This window comes from Lissotriton helveticus, chromosome 11 (assembly GCF_964261635.1).
Source record: "Lissotriton helveticus chromosome 11, aLisHel1.1, whole genome shotgun sequence".
NCBI lineage: Eukaryota > Metazoa > Chordata > Amphibia > Caudata > Salamandridae > Lissotriton > Lissotriton helveticus.
In genome coordinates this window covers 1,010,440,090-1,010,462,577 of record NC_136072.1, presented here as the reverse complement: position 1 = coordinate 1,010,462,577, position 22,488 = coordinate 1,010,440,090, and the positions used below count along the sequence as shown (strand labels likewise).

Below are 22,488 nucleotides of genomic sequence, written 5' to 3'. Positions count from 1 at the left end.
TGGGCGACAAGGCTGGTAAACTGATTGCGTGGCTGGACAAGAAAGAGAGAGTGAATCGTGTCGTTCCTGTGATTGTAAGGCCGGATGGTGAGTGTGTTATTGACCCAGCTGGTATTGTTGAGTGCTTTGTTGACCATTTCCAAACTGTGTACGCCTCGGTCAGTGATAGGGACGAGAAGGATTCCCAATTGTTGTTGCGAGATATTGCACTGCCTCGCCTTTCTGATGATGATAGAGACCTACTGGATGCGCCTTTTACGATAGATGAAGTCGCTGTTGCCATACGTTCCCTTCGTTCTGGCAAGGCAATGGGTCCCAATGGTTTGCCCATTGAACTATACAAGCTGGGACCCGACAAAATGGCGCCCTACTTCAGGAGTATGTTTCTTGAGGCTTTCGATTCTGGTTCCCTCCCCGTTGATCAGCGACTGGCTACCATCGTTGTAATCCACAAGGAGGGTAAGCCGCGCGATCGCTGCTCCTCGTATAGGCCCATTTCATTACTCAATGCCGAACCCAAAATACTGGCCAAATTGCTAGCTAATCGGTTGATTACGGTGATTAGCGACTTGATCCATCCGGATCAATCCGGCTTTATTCCACACCGGAATACAGCCCTTAATCTTCGGAGACTTCACAGAGTTCTCGTGAGAGCTGAGACTCGTACTGAGCCGGCCATTTTGGCCTCTTTGGACGCCACTATGGCTTTTGACACTATAGAATGGCCTTATCTGTGGGCGGCCCTTTCCAAATTCGGGTTTGGTCCGACATTCATCGCCTGGGTGAAGCTTCTTTATGAAAAGCCCCTCGCACAGGTGGTTGTTAACGGGAAGGTCTCCGGTATTTTTACACTCGGGCGAGGCACACGGCAAGGTTGTCCACCGTCCCCGTTGCTTTTTGCCCTTGCTTTGGAGCCATTGGCGGAGTGGCTCCGTTGGGAGCCTTCAATGAAAGGCATTCGGTGGACTCCCGACTGAGGATCGAATCTCGCTATATGCGGATGACATCCTCCTATACCTTACATCCCCTCAGAAATCCCTTAGTGTGCTTTTTGACGTTCGGACTTCCTTCGGGAATAACTCGGGTCTCATTATTAATTGGACTAAATCATGCGTCTACGTTTTGTCTGGTGATCTTCCTCCACTGCCTCGTAGATTCCCAATTCAAGTTGCTGACACTGGCTTTAAATACTTGGGGATTTATATTTCTCTGGACCCCGCAGTTCGCTATGAACGCAATTTGCTACCCCCTCTTCACCGACTCAAGCTTGATGTTGCACGATGGCGTCAGTTGCCTTTGTCGCCACTGGGTCGCGCGGCTCTTTTCAAAATGATGTCGCTGCCCAGATTTTTATATGCACTCCAAAAATTTTTTGACCCCATTCCGTCCGGTTATTTTCATGAAGTGGAGCACCTGCAGAGGTTGCTGATCTGGGACGGGCGTGCGCGAATTACTCTGTCTAAGCTCACGCTTCCGTGGTATGATGGGGGCATTGCCCTCCCAGATATCAAGCGCTACTATTGGGCTTCTCAATTAATTGCGGTCAACCACGCAACTTACGCTCCCGGTCCTACCCCGGCCTTTGAAATGGACAAACGCCTCTTGCCCGGTGGGAATTTTAATAGAGCTCTATACTCTAAGGGGCTCCATAGGACATTAACCGGGCCCACAAAAATCGCTGTAAGAGTGTGGCATGATGCGAATGCGGCCTTGGGATGGTGTGATAGGTTGACGCGCGCGACTCCATTGTATGCTTCCGAAGGTTTGGGCAATTTGTGGCGGATGAAAGGCTTTGATAAATGGGATATGATTGGTCTAAGCAAGGTGGGTGACCGCTGGTCTAAAGAAAATGTGAAGACCTTTGAGGTACTCAAGACGGAATATGAGCTTGGAGACAGGGAATTCTTTAGATACGCTCAGGTATGTCATGCCCTGCTGTCAGTCTTTGCTGTGGGGACTACTATTCCCGAATCCTCGCCTCTCGAGGACCGTATCCTGGACGGCTATGTACCTGATAGTACAATTTCATTGATCTATAAAAAACTGATCAACACTAGAATTGACCTGCTTGTGCACCTCAGGGCTTTGTGGATTGCCGACGGATTGGAATTGGACGATGAGGACTGGCAATCTGCATTGTCCTCGCCTAAAGAGGTTGCCATACTTGCCCGCCTTCGGGTCGTCCAACTTAAGATCCTTCATCGTGTGTATGTCACTGGTCCGAGTCTGGTTCGAATGGGCTATTCTTTGGATGGGCTGTGTAAGCGTGGCTGCGGCGTGATTGGCACCTTCCTTCACATTTTGTGGGAATGTCCCGAGGTGGCTGATTTCTGGTCCCGAGTGCATGCGATTATGGAGAGGGTCACGGGGGGTCCGCTTCTACCAGAGGCCCGGCGCTGTCTCTTGAATGTGTGGGAACCGAATGATTATAATGCTTCTCAGATTTGCTGGGCGACCCTCGGCAACATGATTGCTAAGAGGGATATTGCGCAGCTATGGGGCTCCCACAGGCCGCCCACTGTATTGGCGTGGAAGGAGAACATGGACTGGTGCATGTTTAGGGAAAAGACTGTGTACTTGTCTCGGGGCAGGCCCAGAAGATGGAACAGAATTTGGTCACAGTGGAATGCTTATCGTGGAAATATATGTACTCCCCCACATGATTTTACTCCTGATGTTCCCTTGTCCCGCTAATTGGCATTCCCAGTGTTTTGTATCGACTGTGTATATTGCATTGTTTCCTCGCTGTCCCCCCACCCCTCCTTGATACTGCTTTTAACCATACTACGCTTACTGTACTGTTCGGAGCTGCTCCCACGTGGACTCAGGATCACCATTACTGTCATTTTGCCTTGTGAACTATGTTTTGTTATTTGTTGTTAATTTCAATACAAATTTTATAAAAACACACAAAAAAAAAAAACCTTGCAAATTCACTGAAAAAACCATAGGTTTCAGGCCTTATATAGTTAGGTATTAGCATTTAAAAAACCTTGCAAATTCACTGAAAAAACCATAGGACGGCCGTCCTTTTGACAGGTTTTGTGTGTTCCACCACTGCAGAGAGCGAAGAGTACGGTCGCTTACCAACACTAGATCGGTTTACAGACCGTGTGACTGGTTCCACTGATTGGCTACGCATTCTTGAAGTGGACGCACGTGTAACCTGGCGTGGGAAACGATCATGATGCAAGATGCCATCATTCCCAGCAGTTGCATAAACACTCGAGACGGAAGTGACTGAGTGGTTTGAAATTTGAGGATGAGCCCCTGAATGTTACGAATTCTTGCTGAATTGGGACACGCTCGAGCCCTTTGAGTATCTAGAGTGGATCCTAGGAAATCCTGAATTTTGTTTGGCTGAAGATGTTATTTTAACACATTGACTGAAAACCCTAGCTTGTAAAGCAGCTGAATGGTACCTGAAGTGTGCTTGCGACATTGCAGATATGTGGTGGCTTTGATTAGCCAGTCGTCCAGATAGGGGAAGACATGTATGCTTTGTCTTCTGAGATGCGCAGCTACTACCGCCAGACATTTTGTGAAGACTCTGGGGGCAGTGGTAACTCCTAATGGAAGCACCTTGAATTGGTAGTGTTGACCTGCTACCACAAACCTAAGAAATTTGCGGTAAGCCAGATGGATTGGAATATGAAAGTAGGCGTCCTTTAAATCTAGAGTAGAAAGAAAGTCACCCTTTTGCAAAAGAGGCAGTACCTGTTGCAGTGTTACCATATGGAAGTGGTCTGACTGTATGTAAAGACTTAATTCTCTGAGAACCAATATGGGTCTGAGAGAGCCGTCCTTTTTTGGAAAGTAAAAGGAGTACACGGCCGACCCTTGATGTTGTGGTGGTATGAGCACTATGGCTTGTTTTAGTAGCAGGGATTGTACTTCTTGTTTGAGAAGGTCTAGGTGATCCGGTGAAAGTCTGTTTCGACTTTGGGGGAATGTTTGGAGGAGTGTTGATGAACTCCAGGCAGTAACCAGAATGGATAATTTGTCGAACCCATTTGTCTGTTGTTATTGACGGCCACCTTGTTAGAAATTGTGACAGTCATCCCCCCACAGGTGTTAAGTGGTCGGGGGGGGGGGGGTGGGGGTGGGGGGAGGGATTTTGATGGGGGGGGGGGGGGGGGAGGACTATGGACAAGTCACTGCTTTTTATTGAATGGTGAGGTACGTATATTGGAAACTCTACCTCTGCCCTTGCAGTTGTTTCCTCTGTAATTGCCTCAAAAGAAACTCTTGGAACCTGAGAGTTGGTTATTGCCCTTATAAGTGGACGCAGTGTCGGAGGAGGTATTCTTGGACCCTGCTCGATAAAAGGAGCGATGAAAGGAACCACAGCATTGTGGAGACTGAAGGGCTCCCATGGATTTAGCCACTTCGGTATCCGTCTTCATCTTATCAAGTGAAGTGTCTACCACTGACCCAAAAAGGTGTTCCTTGTCAAAGGGTGTGCTAAACCCGGATATGCCCAACCAGGTGTGTCTTCTTAAAAGAACACTAGTGTTGAAGGCTCTGGCGGATGTATCAGTAGTATCTAGGGAACATCTAATTTGGTTATTAGAAATTAACTGTCCCTCATGTACCAGGTATTGTGCTTTTGATTTGTGTTCTTGAGGTGTAAATTGGATGAGTTGTTCCATTTCATCCCAGTGTGCGCTGTCATACCATGCTAGCAACGCTTGCGTATTACAAATGCGCCAGAAGTTAGCTGCCTGGGATGCTATCCTTTTCCCTGAAGCATCAAGGATTTTAGACTCTTTATCTGGAGGTGGTGCGTCTCCAGTACTCTGGGAGTTTGCCCTTTTACGTACATTAGAAACTACGAATAAATCTAATGGTAGTTGACCCTTTATGTAGGCTGCATGCAATGGGGCAAGCTTGTATTTTTTTATCTACCCTAGGGGTAAGGATACGTGCTCTAACAGGATCCTTAAAAATGTCATCTACATTTCTGGTCATACCTTTCAACATGGGCAAAATGTGTAGACTTTTGTGTGTTGTGTAGTGTCTCGAAAAGGAAGCCCTCTTCAAGGGATTCTCTATCTAATGGAACCCCATGGTAAGTAGTAGCCCTACTTAATAAATCAACACATCCTACACTGTCTTCTGGTGGAGAGGACCTGGTAGGATATATGTCCGGATCGTTGTCAGTGGGCTAATCAGTATTATAGTCATCCCACATGTCTTCCGGCTGATGTCATCATTATCGTCCCCATCCCAATCACCCTGATTGTCAGGTGTGTGTGGTGGTGAGGTCTCAGGTGAAGTTGGCACATGTATAGGCTGGGGTAGAGAAGGTGGAGGAAGAGGAGGAGGGGAAGGATTTGTCCCAACAGTTCTCTTCTTCAAAGGGATGCTGTGTTTCTCTTCTGTAGTAGCACCCCTCTTTAAAGTCACTTTAGTAGTAATATGTCCAGTCTTTGGATGTATAACCAGAATTTTCTGTTTCAGATCCGGTTTGTCGAGCAGAACACCAAAATCATGTTTTGTAGGTGAATTCGGCGTTTCAGTGTGTTTCAGCGCATAATGTTTCGGTGTTGATGTTTCTTGGCCGGAGTTTTCGGATTCAAAGTTTGTTTCAGTGCCAATGGAGGATGTTCGTGAGGGATTTTTTTCACGACTCCGAAGTCTTTGGCCCGGTGCCTGATTTGGCATGGGGCTTTTCGGAGCCTGAAGGCTTCTTGCTAGGCTTTGGTACCGAGCCCGAAGGTGGGGCATCAGAAGCTTGATCTCGGTGCTGTCCGGGTCCCGAGGGCACAGGTTGGTCCGGAGCCTTTTTCATCGATGGAAGTGGAAGGTGAGGCGAGGTAGGGACTGTACTTACAGTACGTTGTCTGTGTGGGATGTCTTCATGCTCGTCGGAGCTGTGGTCGGAAATAGAGAGGTCTTCCTGTTCCTCATCGGCTCCAATGGGATCGCTGGCTACCACCTCCTCCTCCGATTCAGGTCCGAAGAGGTCTGGAATGGAGTCTGTTTGTTGCCTCTGCATGTCGCTTCTTCGGGCCCCACAGTAGTGAATAGTCTTCTTGGAGCGGAAAGCTCGGCACGCGTCGCAGTGGTCTTCCCTGTGGACGGGTGACAAACAGAAGTTGCACACTTCCTGTGAGTCGGTGCGCGGGTATTTCGCGTGGCACAGAGGACAGAACTTGAAAGGAGTTCATTCCATCGACTGCGAGTCGAACGAATATGCTACTTACCAGTATGCATCTGTTCTTGGCATGTAGGGCTGCTGACATTCATATCTATAGCATAGATCGCCGCCTAGTGTTGGGTCCGGATGATTGCACATTGTTGTCCTGGAAGAGTCTTCGAAGTATCACGAGATCGGTGGCTCCTCGCCTGGACTACAGTGCGCATGGGCATCGACTCCATCCCCAGATTGTTTTTAGCCATTGTGGCGAAGATGGAGTGTAACAGTGTGAGCGATGACCATGCGAAGAGTAAGTGTAAGTGCTGCAGCCGCTACAGGCGCCGGGGAGGAGGGCAGGCGATATGAATGTCAGCGGCCCTACATGCCAAGAACAGATGCATACTGGTAAGTAGCATATTCGGTTCGAGGCATGTGGGCTGCTGAATTCATATCACTGGGGCTATTGTTTCTTTCTTCCCTTGGTTGAATCACCCATTGATAGTGCTTTTCCTCATGCGGGGGAGACGGAGTGTTTGTATTCTAGCAGCTGTAAATTGTGTTTTTAAGTTGTTCATGTAGATAGAGGTAATATATGTATTTGTTGTTATTTTAGTACCCATGTCCTGATGAAGCCTATACCTTCTGGCTGAAACGCGACCGCGACTGCGTCGACACCTCATGTTCGGAATGGAGTCCCTTGTATAAATTTAAGGAAGATTTGATTGATTTTTTTCTAGGCACAACAATACAAATCTATGCTGGGGCGATAAGTCTTTCCCCCCCCCCCTGGTGCTTCTTCTTTGTTTGGGACTACCATTTTGTTGTATACTCCAGCCCAAAGTGAGAGGAGATACATATGTAAATTGGTGTATATAATTCTTTTTTTCTAGGGTACTTAGAAGGATGTCTGGTATTGTATAATGTCCTGTGTATTTGTACATATTGTAGATGTGATGTGTTGTATATAGATTGTATCAGTGGATGATATTGTGCCACTCTGGCTGTTTGCTTACATATGTGTTTATGAATTTTCATATAACTATACTGCGTATAAATCGCATATCACAAGATAATTCATTATTTCTTGTTTGAGAATTAAAGTAGATTTATCCCTTTAGTACCTTTTGTTGCTACTTTTTCATCCTTGGATGTCTCCTGCTCAGGTACGGGAGGGTGATGTGGGCAGAACCCCTAATAATTTTTTCGAATTCATATCTATAGCATAGAATATATAGCAGTCCCTCCATTAGCGGCGGCCGCCTGTGCCAGCTGCAGCAGTCTGAAAAAGTGTTTTGAGAACAGCCTGCCCTACAGCTGCCTGCTGCTTGGAGTGCACATCTACACAGTAGTGTTTCGTAAATGTGTGTGGGGTAGACCATGTAGCTGCTCTACAAATGTCCTCTAATGGGATATTTCCCAGGAAAGCCATGGAGGCCCCCAACTTGCGGGTGGAGTGGGCTCTGGGGGGGGCGGGGGGGGGGGGGGGGGGGTGATTAGTTAAAGTGCGCTTAGCTTTTTGGTAGCAAATCTGAATACACTTAACGATCCACCTGGCTATACCTGCTTTGGAAATGGGGTTGTCCTTGTGTTGTGCAGAAAAGGCAACAAAGAGTTGTTTTGTCTTCCTAAAATCTTTGGTCCTATCAATGTAATACATCAAAGCTCTTTTGACGTCAAGAGTGTGGAGCATTCTTTCTGCCACTGTCTCAGAATGTTGGAAGAACACAGGCAGTACAATAGTCTGATTGATATGGAACTGTGAAACCACCTTTGGAAGAAACTTAGGGTTAGTGCGCAGCACCAGCCGGTTGGAGTGAATTTGTATGAATGGCTCTTGTACAGATGGTGCCTGGAGCTCACTAACACGTCGCAGTGACGTAATGGCTATCAGGAAAGCCACTTTCCATGTTAAGAACCGAATCTCGCATGAATGTAGAGGCTCAAAAGGTGGACCCATTAGTCGGGTGAAGACCACATTAAGGTTCCATTCAGGAGCAGGTGGGGTCCTGGGAGGAATGACTTGTTTGAGTCCCTCTAGAAAGGCTTTAATGGCAGGCACTCTGAAAAGGGAGAGATGCAGCCTGTTTTGGAGATAAGCCGCTATGGCGGATAAATGAATCCGAATGGAAACATACGCTAGATTGCATTTGTAGAGATGTAACAGATAACAAATGATGTTGTGCGTGGACGCGTCAAGCGGGTCTATGTCGTGGTCTACGCAATAAATGACAAACCGCTTCCATTTTGCCGCATAGCATGCTCCGGTGGTGGGCCTTTTTGCCTCCCGTATGATATCCATGCAGTCGGGAGGCAAGTTGAGGTAGCCAAATTCTAAGACCTCAGGAGCCAGATCGCCAGGTTGAGCTGTTGCGGATCTGGGTGCTGAATGTCGCCATGGCTCTGCGTCAAAAGCTTGGGAGTGAGGCGCAGCCTTTGATGTGGTACCACGGAAAGTTCTAGAAACGTGGTGTACCATGGTTGGCGTGCCCATGTTGGAGCAACCAGGATGAGCGTTATCGAGTGTTGCTTCAGCTTGCGTGCCACCAGCGGTATTAGAGGCGCTGGGGGAAAAGCGTACGCAAATCTGCCTGACCAGTTCATCCATATTGCATTGCCTTGCGACTGTGGGTGCGGGAACCTGGCGGCAAAGCTTTGGCATTTGGCGTTTTCCTTTGTGGCAAACAGGTCTATCTCTGGATGACCCCACTGCTGGAAGTACGGGTGGAGTACTGATGGATGTATCTCCCACTCGTGCATTTGGTGGCTGTGCCTGCTGAGCAGGTCCGCCATCTGATTGTCCTTGCCTGGGAGGTGTTCCGCCATGAGGAAGATGTTCCTTTGAATGGCCCACTTCCACATGCTTTGAGCCAGATGAGACAACTGTGGAGAGTGTGTACCTCCCTGCTTCTGAATGTAGTACATGGCCGTCATGTTGTCCGTCCGGATCAACACGACCTTATTGCACAGATGTACCTTGAATGCCTTCATTGCCATGAAGATCGCCATCAGCTCTAGGAGGTTGATGTGCATCTTCTTTTGCTGCGTTGTCCATAGTCCCTGCACCGTGTAGTGAAGTACATGAGCTCCCCAACCCTGGAGAGATGCGTCCGTCGTTAGGATGATCTGTGGCACAGGCTCCTGGAACGGTCGTCCCTTACAAAGGTTGTGTGGATTCCACCAATGCAGAGAGTTGTATGCACGACCGGTTACCAACACTAGGTCTCTCAACTGTCCGTGAGCCTGAGTCCACTGATGTGCTAAGCACTCCTGAAGCGGACGCATATGTAGTCTTGCATGCGGGACTATGAAGATGCAGGAGGCCATCATGCCCATCAACTGAATGAACACTCGTGCCAGAAGCGAGTGTTGCGGTCTGAATTTCTGTATCAGCAATTGAATGCTGTTGATCCTCACTGAATTTGGCTGCGATTTGGCTGCCAGAGTGTTTATTGTCGCGCCCAGATACTGCCGTACGTGGGCGGCTGAAGGTGTGACTTTGGATAATTCGGTGAGAAACCCAGATCGTGAAGAAGGTGAATGGTGTGGGACATGTTGGCGGCACACTGCTGGGCCGACTTTGCTTGGACAAGCCAGTCGTCCAGATAAGGGTAGACATGAACGTGTTGTCTCCTGAGGTGTGCAGCCACTGTCGCCAGGCACTTTGTGAACACCCTGGGCGCTGTTGTCACTCCGAAAGGGAGGACTTTGAATTGGTAATGCTGATTCTGAATGGTGAATCTGAGGTATTTTCTGTGTGACGGATGTAGCGAAATGTGAAAATATGCATCCTTTAGATCTAATGTGGCGAGGAAATCTCCCTGATTGAGCAACGGAAGAACCTGCTGCAGTGTTAGTATATGAAAGTGTTCTGATAGAATGTACTGGTTTAGGGGTCTGAGGTCCAGTATGGGTCTGAGGGACCCGTCCTTTTTTGGGATTAAGAAGTACAGGGAGTACACTCCTGTGCCTCTTTTTTCCACCGGCACGAGCTCGATTGCCCCTTTTTGCAGCATGACGAGTACCTCCTGCTGCAATAAGTGCAAATGCTCTGTGGACATAGGACGGTGTTTTGGGGGTATGTTGGGTGGAGTGGATGTTAACTCCAGACAATAACCGTACTGGATAAGCTTTCTGACCCACCTGTCTGTGGTGATGGACTTCCAGACTAGCAGGAACTGCTGGAGTCTCCCCCCCGACTGGTGTTGCATGGTCGGGGGGCAGTGACAAGGCATCACTGCTTGTTGGTGGCGGAGGATCGGGAGCTGTTGTTTCCACGACCTCTGCCTTTTGCGCTGTTTCCACGATAGCCACCTCTACTCTGCTTGTTGTACGTGGTTTGCGCGCCACTCTTATTGTACTGTGTTTGCTGGGACAGCTGGCCTCCGAAACACCTCTATTGCCTGAGCGACGAAAAGAACCACCCCTGAACTGCTGGGACTGGAGAGCCCCCATAGACTTTGCAGTCTCAGTGTCCTTTTTTATTTTTTCCAGGGTGGTGTCCACCTCAGGTCCAAATAAGTGATCAGGGTTTACAGGCTGGTTGAGGATGGTGGTTTGTATCTCCGGCTTGAACCCGGAGATTCTGAGCCAGGCCTGTCGCCGTAACATTACACTGGTGTTAATGGCCCTGGCCGCGGTGTCTGCTGCGTCCAGTGCACACTTAATAGAAGCATTGGAGATGAGTTTCCCTTCTTGAATGAGCATCTCTGCTGCTTCTTTATATTTATCTGGCAAGTGTTGTAACAGGGTTTCCAGTGTATCGCAATGTGCCCTGTCATATCTGGCCAAGAGTGCCTGAGTGTTTGAAATGCGCCAGATATTGGCCGCTTGAGCCGCCACCCTCTTCCCTGATGCTTCTAGCACTTTAGATTCCTTGTCAGGGGGAGGAGCATCACCAGTAGTTTGTGAGTTTGCCCTCTTCCGGGCATTAGAAACAACTAGAGAGTCCAACGGCAACTGGCCCTTGATGTAAGTAGGGTCCCGAGGCGCCGGCTTGTACTTTTTTTCAATCCTGGGGTTTATAACCCTGGCACGTGTGGGTTCTTTAAAAATGTCTGCAGCATGTTTTAAAACACCCTTCAGCATTGGCAGAGTCTTAACGGTCTTCTCAGAGGTGGAAAAGGTGTCAAACAGAAAATCCACCTCAATAGGGTCAGCATGGAGTTGGACGTCATGATTCTTGGCTGCCCTTTCGATAAGCGCATTAAATGCCGCCGAGTCCTCAGTAGGTGACGTTTTGACATTATACACTTGAGTGTCTTGGATAGTATGTGGATCCCCTGGGTCCGCAGCATCTGCCCATGTGTCATGTTGATCTTCAGGATCAGTGTCAGCAGGGTAGTTGTACTCATCATAGTCACCCTCCCCAGCCTCCACATCAGAGTAAGTGGGCGAGATTGGAGCAGTGTCCTGGCCACGTGGAGTTATTAGTGCAACAAGAACGGGTAAATCTGTGGAATCCTTCTTCTTTAAAGGAATTGTGTAGGACTCCATAGGCTGTGCCGGTGTGATCTTTCGTTTATAAATGGAAAGTTTACCGGTGTCGGCGTCGATGAATTGTTCCGACTGCTCCTCCAGCAGGGGTCGTCGATGCGTTGTGCCCACAACTGCAGGGCTAGGCTTCGGCCCCGTGGACACCTTCATGGACGCCTCGACAACCTTCTTTGGCGCGAACGCTTTCGGCGCCACTTTCGGCGGCAGCGTAAACTGGATTGGCGCCGTCGACTTTTGCAGTTTGGCGGCAGGCTTCGGCGTGGAAGTATCCTTCGGATCGACAGCAGAAGCTCTGTCCTTGATGCGTTTCAATGATTCCGACACCTGCTTCGTGAAGGAGGCGGACGGCTGCGTTGACTCGACAGGTGCCTTCGAGCCACCACCATGTGCGGACTCGAGGGGTGTAGCAGTTTTGGCCTTGTCCGGCCGACGCGCAGGATCGACAACTTTTGCAGCTCCGAGTCCTTTGTTTGTGTCGACGGCCCTCGGCGCCGAAGTCTTCGGGTCGACGACCTTGACAAGTGCTTCGGTGTCCCAGTCTTCGGCTCGAGGCCCTTGAGCGACTTCACCGGTTCGACAACCTTTTTTGTCTTTGTCTGCACCAACAGGTCTGAAGACGTGGAGCCGACCAAGGCGACACGCGCTTTCGATGGCGCCTCTAGCACTTTCGCTTTTGTAGAAACCGAAGCTTTCTCTTTTGGTTTCGATTTGACCAATGGCGGCTCCTTAGAAATGTCCGTAGCCGGGCCCGGAGGCGAGACTGTGGAACCTGGTGCAAGATCTTGGGTAAGGCCATGTGGCGATCCCTCGACCTGAGCCGTAGATATTGTCTGAACGGGGCATAGCTCCTCGCTTGAGATATCTTCCATGGCCCCATAGGCCCCATCGTCGTCTCCTACCTCGTCGACGATGTCTTCTGCATCGAGCATTTCTACGTCTGCGTCGTAGTTGGAGTCGACCTCCGCCGCTGGATTGTAAATCGGCTCTCGGTATTCCTGCTCGTCTGCCTCTTCTCCCTCGGTATCGAAAATGTTCACCAGGTCAGGTGCCGTCTGCTGGGCCTCCTGGCGCGCCACGCGCCGAAGTCGAATCGTCTTCTTGGAGCGGAAACGAGAACAAGCCATACAGTTGGCTTCATCGTGATCCGGCGACAGGCACTTGTTGCACACCAGGTGGACGTCGATGTGGGGATACTTCGAGTTGCACACGGGGCACCTTTTGAACGGGCTCCGTTCCATGATGGTGTGTTGAAGAAGGTCCGTAGCGTCGACCGGGCCTCGAGCACTGAAGAGTCACGCGACTCCTCTGGATGTTCGACTCGGGAACTGAGCTGGAACAGAACTGGGTACCGATCGTCAGACAATACCGACGATATAGGGAAAGGCCTTCGGGCCAAAAAGAAAGTTTCTATTGATTCCGAACTAGAGTGATCAAATATGCATCCGAACCCAATGGCGGAAAAAAACAATCTGGGGATGGAGTCGATGCCCATGCGCACTGTACTCCAGGGGAGGAGCCACCTATCTCGTGATACTTCGAAGACTCTTCCAGGACAACAATGTGCAATCATCCGGACCCAAACTAGGCGGCGATCTATGCTATAGATATGAATTCAGCAGCCCACATGCCTCGAACCCAGGGGCTAGGCCCGACGGCCTACCACGAGCTCTCCAATCGAAATTGGTTTTAAGTTATCAAACGATCCGCAAAGAAAGGGAAACTTGATCGGAAACAATACTGTCGAGTGTGAATGTTATAGGCACCGTGAAGAACCTAAAGCTCACATGCCTCAAACACATGGTTTCACCAAGTGCTTAAGAGAGTATCCATAATGCCTTCTTTAAACAGCAATACAGGCTCTTCAGCTGCCTGGGCAGGCTGCAGAACCTCTTTCAAAACCCTGGTCTTTACCTCCATAGTGGCAAGCTGTAAGTCAAGTACTTCTATTGCACTTTGCAAAGGACGGCAAAGAGGGCATTTACCGCAGGGCCAGGAGGCAACACACGGCCACTATCTGGAGAAATATCCAGGCCACTGACATCTTGGAGTTCCTCATAATAGTTTTCTTCATCCTATTAGGGAACAAAATCATCCCCCTCATCAAAATGGTTATTGACTGAATCAATGCTGAAAAGATTGTGCAACATTTGGGCGGTACCGTTTGGAAAGGCAAAGAATAAGAAGGATTGGCAGCAGGTTGCACTCCTGGTATGCATGGAGAGCGGCCTTGTTAGAGGACATGGTGGATTCTACTGTGAGTCTGATAGGCAGAATGGGCTGTAAATCCTCCTTCAGCATCAACAGTGATGTTACCCGTGTTAAGGCAAAAACGGCTGGCGTAGCGGGTTGTGCAGAAACAAAAGTCAGCATCAGAGACAGTACGGAACCAGGTGTGTGTTTGAGGAGCATAGACGGCATCAAGGAGAAGACCCGCAAGCAGAAACTCTACTTTAGGCCCCAGTTGAACCTCTAAACTAGACTCTGAATGTGCTCCAATGGATTGTGAGGGCAAGACCGGGAGGCACCCTATTGCACTCACACATTCTCTGGCATTCGAAGGTGACAGGAAGAGGCAGATTCCTGCTTTGATTTCTTATGCTTCCTTTTGGACTTCCCTGTAAACTTCAACCACGATGATCAACTGCTGCCAGAACGACTTTGGGAGATGGAACAAGACGTTCCTTTTGATTTGGACCCGTCACAACAAGGACTCTTCTGAGGTTTGGTGACATACAAATTTCTCTCATGATTCTTTATGGCATTCGGATTCATCGGAGTGCAATCAATGCAGGCTCAGGAGTTATGCTGTGACCCTAAGGCACACTAAGCCTATTTTGCGAGGGTCTGTCACAAACATGTTTGTGACAGTCCTATACGTCTTGAACCCCTTTGTTTTAGGGGGTTACATTTCCCATGGAACACTGTGGCAAGAATTTAAAAAACAGGTAAAAAAGACCAAGAAGTAGATCAGGATCAGAGTCTAAAAGACGAGGAAAGAAAGGAACTGATGTTAGGGCACATGGATGGAGCTTATATGTGGCTCTGTAAGCAGAGCAATGTTGATGTGAAGCCGTACAATGCCCCCTTCCGGGCACACAGAAGTACTGCTTTGAATTTTCCAGATCCAGTTTGATGTATGGGGAATATTCACAAGGTGAGGAATCTATAGAAGTATCCATCAGAATAGCAAATTTTTAGCTTCTGTTTACGGGGCCAATGGAGAACAGGTAATTAACTGATTAGTTGTTTCTAGTCTTTCAGTTTTAAATTGTAATGGGTTTTATAACTGATCAAATAATTGAAAATTCGAACTTAAGGAGTTCATTGTTTGCTCTAACAAGGCTGAGATCAAAGACACCACTGCCTCGATTGAGGCTTAGAAGGTAGGTTTTGAAGATTACCCAGGTCTTGTACACCAAGGTTAAGGCTTTAATTTTAAGACTTTTTGCTGCTCAATTGATCACTTTGTGGAAGGTGACCACCTCATCTACTCCAGCTGTAGGTTAGTGTTCCTACTGGTGGCACAAGGTGTGACATAAGACAAACCTTCTCTAGGACAAAGGTGAAAGAAATTATTTCACTTTGAGTTCCTTGGTCTTTCTGAGACATGCTGTCCCTTTGGAGTTCCACTAGGGCACCAGCCCTTATGTTTTCTGTGTAATTTATGCTCCGATTATCAATGTTAATGTCTTTCCTCCGAGTATTCCCGTGGGCCCTTCAGGAATGCCAATTAATGTGTCAGATGCCTTCCTTCTGACCTGTCATCTATCTTGGTTGTGGAGATGAGAGGAGGGACAGGCAAAGGAAGATGACATGCATCATTTGGACGTTGCATTACTTTTGGGGTTGATGGCCCCTCTGGCTGAAGGTTGTTGTGCCCGGGAAACCTTCTCATTGACCTAGAAAGTTACTTACCTTTGGTAGCGTTCTTTCTGGCGGACGGACTCCTCACCCTTAAGACTATCCATAGGTTCCAGACTGTATCCAGATTATTTTTCAGCATAGCCCCTGCTTGCCGAAAGGTGACATCGACCTCATATCGCCCCGGAAGCGACTGTTGGAACCGCATGCAAGAGCCACCAAAGCATGCAGGCATTTGTTTCTTTTGTGACACTGTCCATGCCCCCAAAAAATTAAGTATGCGAGTGTGCAGATCTCTAATTTGGCAGCTTTTCGTTGTGTAAAGGTGGCCATTCCACAGAATGAGGAGGTGGGAGGGCTGTGAGGAATCCGCAAACAGATTACCTTTCTCTGCCCCAGAGAACACCACAAAGAGCGGATTGTCTACCTGGCAGTCTTTGGTTCAACTAATGTAACAAAAATGAATGCTCTTTTGGTGTCCAAACAATGGAGTCTCACCTTCACATTTGAGCAGTGAGGTCAAAAAAAGAACGTTAAAAGTGGGATGGACTGTCCAATATAAAAAGGGAGCCACAATGTTTGGTAAGAAAGCCACTCTGGTCCTCACCACCAGTTTGTCCTGAAAGGAGGTGGTGGAAGGCAGCTGTATTGAAACAGCCTGAAGTTTACTCAAGCAATGAGCTGAATTTGTCAAGAGCAGGACGGCCATCTTCAGAGTCAAGAGGCATAGAGAACTGCTGGGTATTGGCTCAAAAGGGGTGCACACAAGAAAAGTAAAGACCAAATTAAGATCCCTCAATGGCATCACAAAAGATTTAGGAGGAAATTAACAAATTACTTACCTTCTGTAACACATTATCTGGAAGAGACAATATCTAGCTGTAGATTCCTTACCTTTGAATTCCCCAGGTGTCAGGCTGGATCCGGAAATTTTTGCTCAAGCAATACCCTTTGCGCGCGCCGTCAGGTGGCTCCCATTTGGCCCCGCATTACGGCGTTGTTACCGTTCCTTATGATGTTGCGGTCACCTATAAGGGGCCACACAGACATGCGGACGTCAAAAGCGCAGAGCCACAAATGAATTGACATAATTGTGTGCAAAACTAAGGCCTTAATAAAGGGAGTGACCCTAGCCCTAACCAAATCAGTCCGCAAAGTGTGGTGATATGGGCGGGCCTGTAAGGAATCTGCAGCTAGATATTGTCTCTACCAGATAATGTGTTACCGAAGGGAAGTAACTTCTTCATCTGATAGAGACTTCTAGCTGCAGATTCCTTACCTTTGAATTACATACCCAAGCCAGCTAGCAAACCAACTCCTCACACTAGGATGTCCTGCAGGACTGAACAAGCAAAATCGCCATACCTGCGTATCGGACTGTCCAGGCAGTAGTGCTTGGCAAACATGTGCAAAAATGCCAATATTGCTGCCTGACATATGTCCAGGACTGGACACCCCGAGCCAATGCCCTAGTCACAGCCTGTCCCTTGTTAGAGTGGGCCCTTAATCGCTCAGGGGGCTGCTTCTCTGCAAGGGCATAGCAGACCTTAATGCAGAGAATGACCCAGCGAGAAATGGTCCTTTTCTGCACTACCTGACCATTCTTAGCTCCCACGTACCCCACAAAGAGTTAGTCGTCCACCAGGAACCCTTTTGTGCAGTCAAGGTAGAACGACAATGATATTTTTGGGTCAAGGCAGTGGAGAAACTCCTCTTACTTGGAGGGATGCAGGGGAGCAAAGAAAATGGTCAGTGTGATAGACAGACCCAGATGGAATGGGGTCACTACCTTTAGCAAGAATGAAGAAAGGGGACCAAGCACCACTTTGTCTGGAAAGGACATCATGTAGGGAGGCATACAAGATAGCGCCTGCAACTCACTCATCCTCCGGGCAGATGTTATCGCCACCAGAAAGGCTGTCTTGATGGTAAGCAGCCGAAGGGGACAATTGCGCAGAGGCTTAAAAGGAGCACAAATAAGAAAAGTGAGGACAAAATTAAGGTCAACGTCGCCATAACAAGTGGAGTGGATGGAAACAAGTGAGCAAGCCCTACACAAAAACCAATTTACAATCGGAGCCCTAAAGAGAGACGGTTGGCCTGGCAGCCGCAAAAATGCAGATAGAGCAGAAAGATAACCCTTAAGAGAACTCGAAGCAGAGCCCTGCTGGTCAAGGGTTAGAATGAATGAAAGAACAGTGGAAAGAGAAGCAGAAAGAGAGTCAATAGATCTTTCTGTACAGTATAATACAAACTTCTGCCAACAGCAGGCGTATATAGTCTTTGTGGAGGGCCGCCTGGCTGACAAAATAACGTTGCACAGTTCAGGAGGAAGGTCAAAAGCCAAGAACTGCTACTGCACAAGCTCCACGCAAGAGGACCTTCCCCCGCAGCTGAGACAGAAGATCTTCCCGAAGGGGCAGCCTGATCGGAGGATCGATGCTCATTTTCAGAAGCTCTGTATACCAGACTCTGCTCGCCCAGTTAGGAGCCACAAGAATTAATTGGGCCCGGTCGTTCCTGATGATCTTCAGAACCTTGGGCAGGAGTGGTATGGGTAGAAAAGCATACAACAGGCCGGAGCTCGCCTCGCGACGAAGGGCGTTGTCGAGTGATAGTCGCCTTGGAAACTACAACGCACAGTATTGCTGACACTGCACGTTCTCTTCGGAGGCAAACAGATCTAACCAAGGATCTCCCCAGTGTTGAAAGAGACCATGCGCCACCTCCAACTGGAGAAGCCATTTGTGATCCGCTAGGCATCGACAGCTGAGTTAGTCCGCCCTGGAGTTCAGAGAACCTGGCAGGTGTTGAACCACCAGGGGTATACCCTGCTATTCCAGCAAAGTCCAGAAACGATGGATCTCTCGACAAAATGTCCCTGACCCCACCCTGTCTTGCTTGTGGCAGTACCACATGGCGGTGTTGTCCATGAACACCGGCATAACTTCCCCTTGACAGAGGAAGGAAATGCCTTCAATGCCAACAGAGTTGCTCGAAGCTCCAACAAATTGATGCGGAGCCTCAAATCCACAGATCTCCACCTCTCCCAGATGGCTGCTCCATCCCAAAAGTGACGCATCTGTCACACCTGTGAGATTTGGTTGGGGCAGGGAGAGGGGTCTGCCGTTGACCCAATCGCGGTTCAGCAAAAACGACTGCAGATCTCTCACAGTTCCTACCGAGATCTGGACAACGTCAGTGAGATTTCCCCGATGCTGCACCCACTGGAACTTTAGGTCCCACTGCAGAGCCTGCAAACGCCCCCTGGCATGCTTTACCAACAGGATGCATGAGGCCATGAGGCCCAACAGCCTCAGAGTCAGTCTCACTGAAATCCAGGACAGAGGCTGAAACATTGGAATCATAACCTGAATATCCTGGACTCGCTGCTCGGAAGGATAGGCCTGAAACTGCACCTGGTCCAGAACACCCCTGATGAAAGGGAGCATCAGAGAAGGAGCCAGGTGTGACTTCGGCACGTTTATAGAGAACCCCAGCGAATGCAGGAGGAAACAACAGCCCGGGGCGAGGACGCCTCCAACAGCCAGTCGTCGAGGTAGGGGGAAGACTGACACACCTAACCTGAGAAGAAAAACTGCGACCACTGCTATTACCTTGGTGAACACCCGAGGGGCACTGGTAAGGCCGAAGGGAAGCACAGTAAACTGAAAACGCTCTTGGCCTACCTTGAACCACAGGTAACACCTGTGGCCCGGCAGGCTGGGGATGTGAAAATATACAACCTGCAGGTCCAATGCTACCATCCAGTCTTCTTGGTTTCGGGCAGACAAGACATAAGATAAAGTAAGCATCTTAAACTTCTCTTTCTTGAGGAAGAGATTGACGGTCCAAAGATCTAAAATGGGAGGCAACCCTTTGTCCTTTTTCGGAATCAGAAAGTAGCGGGAATAACAGCCACTGCCTACTTCTGAATCCGGGACCCTCTCTATAGCTCCATTGGCCAGGAGAGCTGTAACTTCCTCTTGGAGTGAAATTATCCACCGCCAGCTGTTCTTGATTTGGCAGAATGTGAGAAGAGAAAGAAAGGAAAGGCAGAGAATAGATCCCTTAAATGATCTGCAAGGCCCATTGGTCCGATATTATGGACCTCCAGTGGGGCAGATAATGATGTATTCTCCCACCAACTGGAGTAGTGTGGTCTTGCAGAGTCAGACTTCGAGTGCTTGGAGTCTGCGGCTGCCAAGGGCACAGTGCCCAACGGCTTCTGGCGTGCTTGGAGTCTGCGGCTGCCAAGGGCACAGTGCCCAACGGCTTCTGGCTTCCATCCCTTGGATGGAATGAACCGCGTCCATGTCTCGGCACAACTTGGGAAGTATGCGCAGGACGGTGGCTGGGATAAGGCTGACGAGGCTGGAATCCCTTTCCGTTGCCACAAAATGGGGGAAAGCTAGGCTGGCCGCAAGGTTGCGAAGAGAGGCCCAAGTATATGTCCATAACTCAATGAGTCCTTGAACCGCACTAGGGCAGAGTCTGCCTTCTCCCAAAAATACGCGAGTCATCAAATGGCATGTCCATCAACTTTGCCTGGACATCGAAAGAGAAGCCAGACATTCTAAGCCAGGAGTGGTGCTGTAAGGCCATTGTCAAAGAAATCGCTCTGCCCAACGAATAAGTCGTGTCAAGGCAACACCTTATGGGGAATTTTTCTGCATCTCTCCCGTCTTTAACCACCCGAGAGAGCACAGCCCGGGCCTCCTCCAGAACTTGGGGCAGCACTTGCACAACAGTCTCTTAAAGGAAGTGGGAGAAACGGACCAATGGCCATGAGGTATTTACTGACTGCAATGCCAGGACATCTTGTTCCCCAGTGATACAAGCCTCTTGGTTTCCCTATCCGGAGGAGCGGAAGGGAACATGCCCTTGGAGGTAGAAGCTTGCAACACCAAGCTTTCAGGGGTGAGGTGTTGGCTGAGGAACTTTGGGTCACCCGGAGCCGGGCGATAGCGACATGCAATTGTCCTGTTTACAGGAGCCCCCGTGCTAGGCTTGGACCACATGCCAAGAAGAACATCAACAATGCCTCACTGAAGGGCAAAAGGGGTTCAGATGGTTAAGCCCCATTCTGAAGCACTTCAGTCAGGAGTTTAGTTCTGACCTACCCAGAGGGCTACTCCAGTCTGAGGACCTCGGCTGCTCTCTTGACCACCATGGCATAAGATCCTCTGTAGCCACAGTTGGCGTAGAGAGCATGCTAGAATCTCGGGAAGTGTCCAGTCCACTGGCCTCCCCAAGTTCCCCATACCAGTCCATCTGCTCTGCAAAAATATCCTGGGTGTTCTAAAGGGTCCATAGACTCCTCCTAATCCGCTCACGTGCCTAAATGTTCAGGCGACAACATAGAACGCCTTTGTTCTATCGACGTAGGATTCGACATCTAGTGACGCCTTTCCGACTCCAGTAGTCGGGGATAAGGATGGGGTTGGAACTGCCGGTGGGCACCCGATGCCCCATAGGCAATCACTTCGGGTCCGATGCCTGGAAAGGTCGCAATGGCATGACCAGCGCCTCCCTGACTCGGATCTCTGAGCCCCCCTTCCAACCCCGTGAGGCCTGAGGGCTCACCAGAGGGGTCGGCACACTCAAACACGCTGCACATGGCCTCATAAAAATCTTTAATTTGAGCGGGGGTCGCTACGGCTCCAGGAAAGGGAGGGAGGCACAAAGCCGACCCTGGATCCGGCTCCGCAGAACCGTGCCTAGAGCGTCAGTGCTTCTTACCATGTTTGTCGACGGACGACAGTCGAGGCAAAGATGAAGTCCACTTGGACTTCTTCTTGTGCCTCTACCCAGAGTGTCCCGATAACCTTGAGTGGGACAAAGAGAACTTAGGGCTCCGGGAGCGGTCCCACGACCTCCTCTTCTTTGACCAGGGTGTCCGCGGAGACTCGCTGGATGGTGTCAACTGCTGGGCCGCAAGGAGCTTCATAGCCTGCTCCCGCAAGGCCTTCGGAGCCATAGCTCGACAGTCCGAGCACGACTTCCGAGTCGTGGTCGCGCTTGAGACACCACAGACAGACTAGATGGGGGTCGGTTACCGGCATCATGCGTTGATAGGCACCGCACAGTTTAAATCCTGTCTTACTCGAAGACATCCTTCGCACACGAAGAAAAACAATGACGAAGTCCACAAATGTCCAAAAAGGCCTGTCAAAAAGTGACAGAGGGGTAGCTCTCCTCCGGATCGGTGCTTAACTGGAGGAGAAAGAAAAGAACAGACATCCGCATGCCTGGGTGATGCCTATGTAGGTGACCGCAACATTATAACAACCGCCAGTGACGGCGTGACGGCAAAACAATTACGCGGTGCCACCCAACGGCGCATGCAAGTGGTACTGCTCGAGCAAAAGTTTCCGGATCCAGCCTGACACCTGGGGTATTTAAAGGTAAGGAATCTGCATCTAAAAGTCTCTATCAGATAAATGAATGAAGCCTTTGAGAATTTGCATCACAATAGGTGACTTAAACATGGACAGTTAGTCGAGTAAATGCAAAAAGGCTGAAAGGGCAGACAAATAAACTTTAACAGTGCCCACTTCAAGTCCATGCTGGGCAAAACAGTAATACATCAAAAAGTTTGGCCGGCACCGGGTCCGTTTTAGAGATGCCACACCAAGCCACAAACTTCTCCAGTGTCCGGCATCAACCGGCTTTGTAGAAGGATGTCTGGCCGCCATGGTGACATCCACTACTTAGAGAGGGAGACTGAACGTAGTCAGCTGGTCCTCCTCATTCTCTATGCAAGGAGGTGTAAATTACGCAGGCCCGGGTGCTAACTCCTGTTCTGCTGCTGCAACAAATAATCCAGAGGCTCATGTCCAGAAGGTCTGGATCCCACACTCTCCTGATTGAATCTGGAGCCTCTTGGATGACCCGGTCATTCTTGATCTTTTTCAGAACTCAGGGCAGGAGGGGCAGTGGTGGAAAGGCATACAGGAGTCCTGTGTTCCACACTAGGTGGAATGTGTTTC

General features: G+C 49.3%; 1 protein-coding gene across 1 annotated transcript in view; it reads right to left on the bottom strand.

The window, feature by feature from the left end:
- Positions 1-22,488, bottom strand: part of SART3 (spliceosome associated factor 3, U4/U6 recycling protein) — a 542,493-nt gene that overhangs the window by 24,124 nt on the left and 495,881 nt on the right. The window lies entirely within an intron of this gene.